Raw genomic sequence first — 13,234 nt, forward strand, 5'->3', positions numbered from 1 at the left:
GGCCCTCGAGTTCCAGATCTGGCATGGTGGGATGCGCCTAAGAGAGGCTGAGAGGATACTTCAGATCTGGTGCCGCCAGCCACTAGAGCAGCCCCGCGCCACGACTGCCGTCCGCCGGAACCTCGCCGCCCACGCGGCCGAGATGCCGGACCGCATCCGCGCCCACCGCTCGCCGTCGAAGCCGGTGGAGCCTCACCGAGCAATGCCGCCGCCTCGCAGTCCCGAGCCCCCACCGAGGGAGCCGCCGGACCAACTCGTCCGCGCCAGCCGCCGAGCCAGAGGTCGGCCGTTGGAGATGAGAGCCCGTCGCGCCGCCTCCTTGGTCATGGCGAGCCCGCCGCGGAGATCCTCCACCTAGCCACCGCGGGGGGAGCCGAGGGCTCAGATCCCCACCGCCCCCTTCACCGGCGTTGCGGGCTTAGCCCGGCAGCGCCTCTGGGAGCGGCGGAGAGGGGAGGGAGGAGGGGAGGGGGGCGGCGGCGCGCTTTAGGGTTTCGCCACCCCGGTCGCCAGGAGGGGGCGACGCGAGGAGGAGAAGGGGACCTCTCGATAGGAAAACTTCCCGTGAAAAAAAAACAGGAATACTGGAGGACGACGAGCCACGGAGGCGAGCCCTTGAAGCGGCCATGCGCGCGGTCGAGTTGGATCATGACGTTTGGCAGCGTGTGGCTGACATCAGATCCCCACCACTCTTTTGACTTTGAGTCGGCAACATATGTGAAACCCGCACAACAGTCACCGAAGTCATTGATCAATGACACGTTTCCTACCACTTCATGTACGAGCATTTCGTGATTCTCATGTTCATGTCAACAGTACCAAATTACTCATGCAGCACTTGTCAGCATAAGGAAGCTTTTTTTTTTCTCTATCGTATGAGGCCAAATGTAAGTATCAGAATGAGATTCTGTCAAATTCATTCACAACTTTGCAAGTTGAAGTGGGAGGAAACATGCCGCTAACCTACCCGGCCGTGTTTTGATACAGCACAGGTTGAGGTAGGAGTATGAATGTATGATACATCACGTGCGCGCCTGGGTCACTGCACATGCCCAAATGAAAACTGTTGTTCCTCCACTTCTGCACGTCCTTCGCCCCTCCCCGATCAACTGCCCGCACGGCAAGGTCAACTCCCGGTCACCGGTGATAGGATAAGCTCCCATCATAATCCAGGCTGGAACGTAGGGCAAAGCCCGCAGCAGCCCAACCTCAATCGACCACGCAAGTGCGACGCCCACGTGGCCCAGTCTCTGGGCCAGCTGCTGGGCCACGGGCCCCGGCTGCTGGCTGCGCTCTCGCGACGCGCCTCGTGCTCGTGCTGCCGACCTCCACAAGCTAGATATAAGCACTCTCAAAAAAAAAAAGATAGATAAGCTCTCACCGGTTTCTTCTGAACTGAAATTAGAGGCGTGTTTGGTTTTGGCGCATTTTTAAAGTGGACTATAGTTTCGAGAAAAATCATTTTAAAGGGAAAATCAAGCTATTCTTTGTTGTCTGGACGGAGTTATGCCAAGGGAAACATTTGAAAGTTGCGCCGAGACTTATTCTTGGCTCTGGTTTGAAATAGTTTTTCCGCAGGAGAGTTAAAATTGAGCACCTTAGTAGGGAACACACTACTAAGAAACATGGTAGTAAGAAAGCCTTCATCCTAAAAAAATTAATCCGTAGAAGCAACGGTAAGGAAGTTGAGTCCAACGTCAACAACATGACGATGCTTTATCTCGGCCGAACTATTTTGTTGGTGAATATGTGGACATGACACACTTTGCCTGATGTCCACATTCTGGAAAAAGAAACATGGACTTTTTCGTATTCATCACCTAATCGCTTGCATTGTAAGGATTTTACGATAAAATTTAAGTTTAACAAGTTGCTGGATATTAAAAAAGACCTGATATACATCAGACTGCTTTAAGCGAATAGAGCCATGTGAATCTACTATAATCATCAATAAAGTTTACATAATATAAATGATTACCAACAGAAACACGAGAAACGGTAGTAGTACCCAGAGTGTACACACTAGTGAAAATAGGATAGGGCAACTGATGTCATCTTCCCGGTGGGCAGGGCCGGCTCTATCTTTTGTGTGGCCCTTGGGCGAGGTGGTGAAAGAGGCCCCTAAGACTACTGCTAATCTTTATTTGCACTTGCTATGCTAGCCCTTTGATGGTATTCTCCACAATTTGGTTTAGCTAGTTTTTTTCTAATCAATATGCAATCAACATAACAATACATTTATTTTAGACTGGTCTTAGTGTTTTCTTATATTAACTTAAGAAATTATTGAAAATTTTAGATTCTCTTTAGTAAGATCATGCATCATTTGAGAATAATCCTAGACAAGAAGGATTCTTCAATGTTACATGATTACCCATACATACTTCTTTGTTGGGAATTTAATTCTAGCTAGAGGAGACTGGTAATGATTTTCTTGGGATGAAACAAAGCATCGCAGTTTGTAACTTCACAATTTATATGAAATGTCTCATTCAGTGCTATAGAACCATCCTGAATTTATTGTGTCAAAAAAAAAAGATGACCATTCATTTATAGGAAGAATATACAAGAAGATTCATCATTTCAAGGAGAAGTAAGCAGTTCGTTTAGTTTGAATAAATTGTAGTCCATTCCCACTAGACGGATCCATCCGACCATGAAGAATAGCGATCCCTCTCTTGTGCGGCTTCTGGGAGACGAACCGATGGCGAGGAACGTGCTGCAGACTTCGTTGTCCATGGTCTCGTTCGTTTCCTTCTCTGGCCTCGTTTCTCGAATCTGCTCCCGCTAGGCCTTTGGCCCTTTTCCAGAAACAATTTCCAGCAGAACGATATAGGAATGAAGAGAGATGCTTCGATGGGGGCCCCACCCAGGCGGTGGCCCACGGACGTTGCCCATGGTCGCCTAGGGCCAGAGCCGGCCCTGCCGGTGGGCCACACAACTGGCCCTTCAGCAGACCGAGACCTAGCCTGCTCGTCCACCAACTCCCGAGCGGTGGAGTAGCGCATCATCGTCTTGAGCAACAGCGCCGACTTCGGTAACAGAGACCACTCCCTATGGCTTTGCGTCCCGCGCGTGCGGCCTATTCCGACCTCCGAGTGGAGCCGGTGACCATCGTCGCCCAAACGAGCAAAACGAGGGTTGTTGCCACCTGAGAGCAAAGGTTGATATGCACCAGTGCCGGAGAGAGCCCCCCTCCCCCAGCTCCTTTGCCAGCGCGATATAGCCATCCAATGTGACCTGCCCTGACGATCTTCTAGGAGATTAATCTTGCAACGAGGAGGGCTCCTCCTACCCAACCTCTGAGGTCCGCCGCCCCTAAGACGGACGTTTGAGGAGGAGCGAGGCCCCTCCACCTCTCGTGTGGCATCCCTGGGCGGCGGCGGCGTAGGTCTGGCCAGGGAAGTAGCCGCCGCCTCCTCGCAAGTTGAATGTCAAGAGCCCGTCTCAAAGACACTACACGAATCGTTATTCATCATACCCCCAAATGATTTTTATCTCGCAACCATTTCCAGCCCATTTATTTCAACAGAGACATCATGTACGTGTTGTAAAATAATTCTGTAGAACTTGGTCTACAAATTAACCCACATGCATGGATCAACTTCAGCAGCAACTGACACGTGACATGTTTCACAGTTTATAACTTAGAAGACAACTAAATCTTATATTTATCTCGTATACACACGTGTGAGATGCTAGAGTTAATCGGGTGAGAAATTTATGGGCCTCCGCTCAGGCTTGGGTCACTATCCATCCATCTTCCCCCTCCCCGTCTCCCATCAACTACGCGCAGGGCATGGTGAAGTGCCGGTGACCCGTGACATGATAAAGCTCCCAGCACACTCCAGGCTGGAAGGCAGGGCAAGACCCGCAGCCCAACCAAGATCGGCCAGTCAAGTGTGGCGCTCACGTGGCCAGTCTCCGGGTCAGTCACTGGCACGCGGGGCCAGGCTGCTGGCAGTGCTCCACCGCCGTGCCACGCGTGAGGCGGCGCTAGGGTCGTCGGCGCGCCTTGCCGACCTCGGCAACCTAGATAGATAGGCAGGCTCTCACCGGTTTCTGAACTGAAACGAGGCGCGTGGTTCAGAGATTTGGCATGGCGTCCAGACATTTCTGGCACTACTTTGCGTGTCGCGAAAACTTGCGCTAAATATCCGTCATCGTCCGATCTATGGCCTAGTACCAACCAGAGATTATGTTATCGGATCTACCCCGTCACATGAATCACGACCATTCTGGGGTGCAGGTGCAGACGTGCTGTACTATTTAAACAGATTTAGTTAGGAGATGAATTATGTTTGCCACTGACGCGCGCGCAGTAGTTTCGCGTGTGCGGATGGTGGTAGAAACGTGCGTAGCAAGACACATAAATACGGTACGTAGAGCAGCGAAGGTCAACCAAGCGCGTGGCGTGGGACAGATGTCACCCGCATACGCACGGTGGACAGCAGCAGTTCACGGCGGGCGAACGAACCCCGGCGTGCGACGCGGTCGCGGCGTGTTGATTGATCGAGCGACCCTTTATTACTCTCCGGTGGTACGCGTCACGTAGGAATAGAACGGGCAACTGCCACCCACCGGAACCCGAGGCGCTATCCATTGTCGGGCGGGCTCCCTCAACATACCTCGGATGCACCACACGTCACCGTCGTAGCGGACTGACGTGAGCGGTGAGCTCCGTCCCCCCGCCCGTCGCCCGGCGTGGGACAACCGATCGACGGACTGATGGCGACCCCGGCGGCCCAGGGCTCACCGCGCGCCCATAATTCTGGTTCACCCATGCACGTTGGCAATAATCCTAGCACTGGATGGAACTGGTTCTCGAGGTGGTTGCTAAAATATCTCCCGCGTCCATTCTGCAGGTGACACGTCAGTCCGTAAGAAAATTTCTGTAAAAGTCTCCCCGTAGATGTAGCATTATATTACTGCTGCCCAGGCGTCGCGGACACAGCAGATCAACTTTTTTCCATCATTATGTTCTTCCCGCCATATCCAACGAAAGCCCGCAAACAAATAGATTATACCGGTTACTGTTTTCAGCACGGGCTTGCAATGCCCAACGGCCAACACTCCGACGGCCACTCGTAAATGGACCTTTGCGGTTGATTCTGTCTGTTTGACCCTAAATTTTGGTTGGCTCTTCGGTTAGCTGACACATCCGTGCTTGTCCTCCCTTCATCTTCCTGGACCCATTCATCAGCGGTCGAGGGAGGGGAATGTATGTGGGTCCACACATCGCACCCATCCGAGCGTCCTTCCTAACGTGGATCTGCTGCACTAGTTGACGGGTGACGACATGCCGGCAAGAGTGTCGGGGGGAAGACCCCGGGTAGGGCAATGGACGCGGAGCGGCCGGCTTGAGGTCGGCCGGCTCGCGGCAAAGGCCGGCTGAGGAGCAGCCGGCCGGAGCCGTGGCCGGCTGCCTCGGAGCCGGCTGGCTCTAAGTCCTAGTCGGTCCAGCTGCGGCCTTCAACGTCGTAGCCGGGCCGGCTTCTACAAGCCATATCCGACGGGGTCCGTACCTCGGACCGACTCGAGGCCGGCGAGTCTTGCCCCGGAAGGAACCGGGTAGGTGAGCCGGGTTCAAAGGTCCACGCCGACCTCATCTCCCGTAAAGTACGGGCACCGTAGAGCAGACAGTGCCACGCGCCGGACAGAGCCATCATGGCGTACGTCGAGCCGTACGCGCTACGCAGCATGATGACGACAACGACAGCACCTCCACGTCGCCGACCGGAGCGAGGCGGATGGGACGTGCCACTACGCTCAACGGCTCCCTGGCGTCAGCACCTCGGGAAGGGACGGGAGCCGAAGCCGGCCCATGCTGTCCACTAGACTCTATGGACTTATATGTAAAGTGCCGGTGCCTATATAAGCCGGGCTACCCCCCTCGTGCGGGGGACGATCGATCAGTTGCCATTCACTAGTCTTAGAGCTGCCCTAAGAGAGAGACCTTCGTCCACCTCAGAGCAGCCGGACACAGCTCAAGGAGCACCATTGTACTGTGTTACACATCATATACACTCATAGCAGGAGTAGAGGTGTTACCTCCATCGGAGGGCCTCGAACCTGGGTACGTCGCCGTGTCGCTCGTGCCCATACCCGCTTCCGGATACCACCGTGAGACCACTAGGAACCACCTCGATTAGCCACCCTATGGCATATGTCATGACGATACCACGACATTTGGCGCCCACCGTGGGGCCTTCAGCGTCCGCGGCCGGTGTCTCCATCCGGACGGGCCTCACCACCACCACCGGCGAGAGGGTCGCTTCAGGCTTGGTCTGGAGATTCGGCTTCCTCGACTGCGTCGCGCAACAACGCCGGCTGCTTCGCCGACCGGCCATTCCTCGCCGGCGGCAACATCATCAGCCTTCGGCGGCTTCGACGTCTACGTCGCCACCGTCGCACCACCGCGCTACCCGCGTGAGATCGTGCGCTGCGCAAGCCCTCCCCCTGGAGCCGGCGCCAGCCTCACCACCACCGGCCCTTGCATCATGCAGGAGGTCATGGCCACCGGCGAAGACGCCGGAGGCAAGTCCACGCGCATCCGTGGGCCAGTGCTGGAGCGCGAAGCCGCTGCCGGCGCATCCGCCTCGGGCGCAAAGGCGCCGCCACCACCATCCCGGCTGGACGAAGTCCGGGCCAAGCTGAGCACTCCGCTCACGCCTGGTGCCGACCCCACCACCATCGAGAAGGACCTGGAGGAGCACCGCCAGCTCCTCCTCAAGCAAACGGAGAGCTGGCTGCCGCAAAGCGCCGGTGGGAGATCTCCCGGCCGCGAGTTCAACCGCGCCCACGGCCTCACGCCCGCCGGCGACAACCCGAGCCGAGCCGGCCAGATCCGCCGCAGAGGAGGCGGCCCGGGCGCGAGATCGCCCGGGACGGCGCAGCATCGCCGGCTCCGTCTACGGAGCTACCCATCTACAACACCCCCGACAAGAACATGCTCGCGGCCGAAGCTGCCGCGGAAGAGCTGCACCGCCTCGAAGGCGCAGAGTTACGCCGCCAAACCGAGCGGGTGACCGAGGCTGCCGAAGGCGGCCAACCGCCTGACCAAGGACCCCAGGTACGCCCATGCCCCCAGAGCTTCTCACGCTCATGGCGCTGCAGGCAAGGACCGAGACGGTCCGAGGGACACGGCCGAGTCCACCTCGCCCGCACCAAGCCGGCGAGCCGACAGCCGGAACACCCACGCGAGTTCCGGCCGCACAAACCGGCCGCCCGGCGGCAACGGCCGGCCGCAGCCGGCCATCTTCAAGCCGGCACGACGACGAGGAGTACGAGTACGAAAGGCCATCCACCATCAAGCATCGCGCGGCTCCGAGGCCGGCGGCCGGCCGCCAGCCCGGCCCGCTCCCGGCTGGGCCCGCGCGTCGAGCCAGCAGACGCCAGAGATCGCCTCGACCGGCTGGTCGAATCCCGCATCGCGGAGGAAGAAGGGCCAGCCGGCCCCAAGTGCTTCGGGCCACGGATCATCAACGAGCCCATGATTGACGGCTTCCAGCTCCCCCGCGACACGCCCAAGTACGACGGCACGGCCAAGCCGGAGGACTGGCTGCAGGACTACTCCACTGCAGTCGGCATCGGCAAGGGCAACAAGCGCTGGGCCGTGCGCTACTCCCCCCTCATGCTGCTCGGCTCCGCCCGCACCTGGCTCGAACAACCTGCCGGCCGGCAGCATCAACGGCTGGCTCGACTTCGAGGCGGCTTTCATCAGCAACTTCACCGGCACCTACCGCCGGCCGGGTCGCCCCCAACAGCTTGAGATGTGCAAGCGGGCGCGGACGAGACGGACCGTGCATACCCGACGCGCCGGTGCGAGATGCGCAACTCCTCGCGAGGGAGTGCACGAGATCCAGGCAGTCGGCTTCTTCATGGCCGGCTGCCGGCCAAACACCATGCCGTGGCACAAGCTGCGCCGCGGTGACCCCAAGACGATGGCTGCCTTGATGGCCATCGCAGACAAGTATGCGCTGGCTGAAGGAACCAGCAGCACTCCGGCTGAGATTTCGCCGGCTCCATCCAGGCGGGACAACAACAAGCCGGCCGAGGCCGGCCACCATGGCAGCCGGCGGGACAACTACCGCGGCAAGAGGCACAGCGACCAGCCGGACCGCCGGTACGGCTCGGCCCACGTAGCAGCCGTGTCAGACCACGCGGCGGCTGGCGGAAGCCGGCGCCAGAAGCAGACGGACCGGCCCTGGAAGCCGAAGTACACCTTCGAGCAGATGCTCGACTCGCCGTGCAAGTACCACAGCGGCAAGAACCCCTCCAACCACTCCACCCGCGACTGCCACTTCATGAAGCGGCTGACGAGTGGCGAGCCCCTTCCGCCTCCACCCCCACCTCCACCAGCCGGCGGGTCGGGTGGCCAAGCCGGCGCAGAAGCCAACAACCTCGAGCACCACGAGGCTAACCAAGTGCACCATGGCGGCCGGTACCTGGCTGAGGATGCCACGTACATCATCTTCACCACCGAGCCCGAGGACAAGACGAGCCAGCAGCGCCGTTCCCTCGAAGTCAACGCGGTCATGCCGCCGGTCCCCCGAGCACCTAAACTGGTCAGAGCAGGCCATCACTTTTGATCGCCGCGACACACCGGCTGTCCTGCCAAAGCCGGGCAGCTACGCCATGGTCCTCGACCCCACCCTCGGCACAACCCGGCGCAGCGTGCGCTTCTCGCGTGTCCTCATCGACGGGGCAGCAGCATCAACATCCTCTACCGCGACACCGCCCGCAAGTTGGGCATCCAGGAGGCCGAGTTGCGCCCCACCCCCACCGTCTTCCATGGCATCGTGCCAGGCCACCGCTGCCAGCCGATTGGCCGGATCACCCTGGAGGTCATGTTCGGCAAGCCGGACAACTTCCGCACGGAGAACGTCGAGTTCGAGGTGGTGGACCTCGTGAGTCCCTACCACGCGCTCCTCGGGCAGGCCGGCCCCGACCAAGTTCATGGCGGTGCCCCACTATGGGTACCCGAAGATGAAGCTACCCGGCCCTAAAGGGGTCATCACCGTAGCCGGCGACTACCGCCGCTCCATGGACTGCGCCACGCGAGCTCCAAGATGGCCCGGACGCTGGTCATCGCCACCGAGAAGCAGCTCATCCACGACGCCGTTGCCTTGGCTAAGGCCGCGCGAGCGGACATGCCGGCCGTGGGCAACCCGGCTGGGACGACTCACTTCCAGCCGGCCGACAACACCAAGAGGATCCTGCTCGACCCGGCCCAGCCGGACAAGTACGTCACCATCGGTGCCGGCTTGAGCAGCAAATAGGAAAGCGAGCTCACCAGCTTCCTCCGTGAGAATCGGGACATCTTCGCATGGTCTCCAAGGGACATGCCGGGTGTACCGAGGGAGTTGGCTGAGCACCACCTCCACGTCGGGCCCGAAGCCAAGCCGGTGAAGCAGCCTCTCAGGCGCTTCGCCGAAGAACGAAGGAAGGCCATCGGTGAAGAAATTGCCCGGCTCCTAGCTGCCGGCTTCATCATGGAAGTGCTGCACCCGGACTGGCTAGCGAACCCAGTCCTGGTTTTGAAGAAGAACGGCTCCTGGCGCATGTGTATCGACTACACCAGCCTCAACAAGGCGTGCCCAAAGGACCCCTTCCCCCTGCCGCGCATAGATCAAGTCATAGACTCGACTGCCGGCTGTGAACTGTTGTCTTTTCTAGATGCTTACTCGGGCTACCACCGGATTCCTTTGAATCCGGCTGATCAAATAAAGACTTCGTTCATTACCCCGTATGGGGCTTATCGCTACACGACTATGCCATTCGGCTTGAAAAATGCAGGCGCCACCTACCAAAGGTGCATGCAAAAGTGTTTGCGGGATCAAATCGGCAGAAATGTTCACGCATACGTGGATGATGTCGTTGTAAAAACCAAGGAGATGCCTACCCTCCTTGATGACTTGAGAGAAACCTTCACCAATCTGCGAAGATTCCGGATGAAGCTCAACCCGGCCAAGTGCACGTTCGGCGTGCCGGCCGGCCAACTCCTGGGCTACCTCGTCTCTCAGCGAGGAATCGAAGCCAACCCGGAGAAGATCAGTGCCATTGAGAAGATGGAGCTGCCGCAGTGCCTCAAGGACGTCCAGAAGTTCACCGGATGCCTGGCCTCCTTGAGCCGCTTCGTCAGCCGGCTGGGGGAGAAGGCACTGCCCCTATATCAGTTGATGAGGAAGTCGGACAAATTTGTCTGGTCACCGCAGGCAGATGAAGCCTTTCGTGACTTAAAGCGCGTGCTCTCAACCGCGCCAATCCTTGCAACGCCAGGTTCAATGGAGCCGATGCTGTTGTACATCGCAGCCACCAACCGAGTGGTTAGCGTTGTCCTGGTGGTGGAGCGCAAAGAAGCAGCCAACAGGGAGCAGCTGGTTCAGCGCCCAGTTTACTATCTCAGCGAGGTGCTGTCCCAGTCGAAGCAAAACTACCCCCACTACCAGAAGGTCACCTACGGCGTGTACATGGCGGCCAAGAAGCTCAAGCACTACTTCCAAGAGCACCCCATTAGAGTGGTGGCCACAGCGCCCTTGGCGGAAATCATCGGCAGCAAGGATGCCAACGGCCGGGTTGCCAAGTGGGCCCTGGAGCTAGCCGCCCACACCATCCTCTACGAGCCGCGCACGGCCATCAAGTCGCAGATCCTCGCGGACTTCTTCGTCGACTGGGCCGAGATGCAGTACCTGCCGCCTGTGCCTGACTCCACGCACTGGAAGCTGCACTTCGACGGCTCGAAGATGCGAAACGGCTTGGGAGCCGGCATCGTCGTCACTTCCCCCAAGGGAGATCGGCTGGACTATGTCCTGCAGATCCACTTCGCCGCATCCAACAATGTGGCGGAGTATGAAGCGCTCATCCATGGGCTGAAGCTGGCCAAGGAGATTGGCGTGCGTCGCATCCTCTGCTTCGGCGACTCCGACTTGGTTATACAGCAAGCATCGGGCGACTGGGACGCGAAGGACGCCAACATGGCCTCATACCGCTTCCACGTCCAGCAGCTATCCGGCTTCTTCGATGGCTGTGAATTCCACCATGTGCCACGAGCAAACAACGAGGCGGCAGATGCCCTATCCAAGATTGGCTCGACCCGGCAAGCCATTCCGCCGGGCGTTGCCCTGGCGATTCTCAAGAAACCGTCCATCATACCGTCACCGGACTCGGATTCCATATTCGTGCCGGCCGACCCGGGGGCTTCTCAGCCGAACCCGGGGGCTTCATTGCCCAAGTCGGGGGCTTATCAGCCAAACCCGCCGGCTTCTCAGCCGAACCCGGGGGCTTATCGGTCCAACGCGGGGGCTTCTCAGCCAAACTCGGGGGCTTATCAGCCAAACCCGCCGGCTTCACAGCCGAACCCGGCGACCACGCAGTCGAAACCGGAAGCTCCGAAGATGGAGGCCTTGGTGGCTAGCGTGTTTGAGATAAAATGCGTACCATCATGGGCACAAGAATTCCTCTCCTACCTCACCGATGGTGTGCTGCCCAATGACAGGGTTCGAGCTAGGCAGATTGAGAGAAGGGCCAAGGCCTATACAATCATCAACCACGAGCTGTACAAACGCAGCGTAAGTGGGGTGTTCCAGCGGTGCGTCGAGCCGGCTGAAGGGATTGAACTCCTACGGGAAATCCACCAGGGAGAGTGCGGCCATCACGCCTCCTCCGGAGCCATAGTGGCCAAAGCCTTCCGGCATGGTTTTTGTCGGCCGATTGCGCTCGGAGACGCAGAAGACTTGGTGAAGAAGTGCAACGGCTGCCAGCGCTTCGCAAAGCAAAGGCAAACGCCGGCTTCCGCCCTAAAAACCATCCCCATTACCTGGCCGTTTGCCGTATGGAGCTTGGATATGGTGGGCCCATTCAAGACAGCCCGAGGCGGCATGACGCATCTCTTGGTGATGATTGATAAATTCACTAAGTGGATCGAAGCCAAGCCGATCAAGAAGCTGGATGGCTCCACAGCCGTCACGTTCCTCAAGGAGATAATCGCGAGATACGGCTACCCGCATAGCATCATCACCGACAACGGCAGCAACTTCGCCGAAGGCATTTTCAAGCGCTATTGTGGGGAGATGGGGATCCGAATGGACCTGTCGTCCGTGGCACACCCGGAGACCAACGGCCAAGTGGAGAAGGCAAACGGCTTGATCCTAGCCGGCATCCGGCCTCGGCTGGTGGAGCCGCTTGAACGCTCAGCCGGCTGCTGGATTGAAGAGCTGCCCAGCGTGCTCTGGAGCCTGCGCACAACACCAAACCGCTCAGTCGGCTTCACGCCCTTCTTCCTCGTATACGGGGCTGAAGCCGTCCTGCCGACTGACATCGAGCACGACGCGCCAAGGATCAAGCTATACACAGAAGCTGAAGCCAAAGAAGCTCGCGAAGATGGAGTCGACCTTGTTGAAGAGGTCCGGCTGATGGCCGAATCCAGGTCTACCGTATACCAGCAAAGCCTCCGTCGCTATCACAGCCGGAAGGTCAAGTCCTTAGCATTCCGAGAAGGAGACCTAGTGCTCCGGCTGATCCAACGGACAGCCGGACAGCATAAACTAGCATCCCCATGGGAGGGTCCCTTCATCGTGAGCAAGGCAGTAGGCAATGATTCCTACTATCTCATAGATGCCCAAGAGGCCAAAAAGAACAAGGCGAGCAAAACTGACGAGGAGACAAAACGTCCCTGGAATGTCAGGTTGCTTCGACCATTTTACACTTGAGAAGAGGAATGTATGTATCCCTTGTATCCCTTTTGTAAGCTATGAAAAAGCATGCGCCAAGAGCGCCGTTTCCGACAAGTTTTTCGCGCACTCTATTTCGTTTCGCCAATTGGCTTGAACCCTTTCACGCGACGGCTTAGTAACGTGATCTGATTTCCGACAGCCGGCTTCCGACCAGCTACGAGACCGCAACCCGGCTGTCCGGCTGGCGGGAGTAAGGCCTAGGGAGCCGGCACGTAAAAACGGCAAAGGAAAGAGTAAAAGCGAGTTGACTTGCAACCTTTCATAAAAGTGTCGGACTGCCGAAATCGACTCGTTCGGCCGAAATACTATCGGCCTCACCCAGCGGCACGCTCTTGATCCGGCGACGGACCGCAAGTCGGACGTACGACCGGCAAGGGCACAGCCAAAGAGTGGGGCGGATGGGAAAAAGCGAACAAGTCGAAAGAAAGCAAGCCGGCACACAAATGATTAACAAACACATTAAAGTGCGTCATAATAAAAAAGGAGATAATATTGTCTTT

The sequence above is a fragment of the Lolium rigidum genome, chromosome 2 (assembly GCF_022539505.1).
Source record: "Lolium rigidum isolate FL_2022 chromosome 2, APGP_CSIRO_Lrig_0.1, whole genome shotgun sequence".
Taxonomy (NCBI): domain Eukaryota; kingdom Viridiplantae; phylum Streptophyta; class Magnoliopsida; order Poales; family Poaceae; genus Lolium; species Lolium rigidum.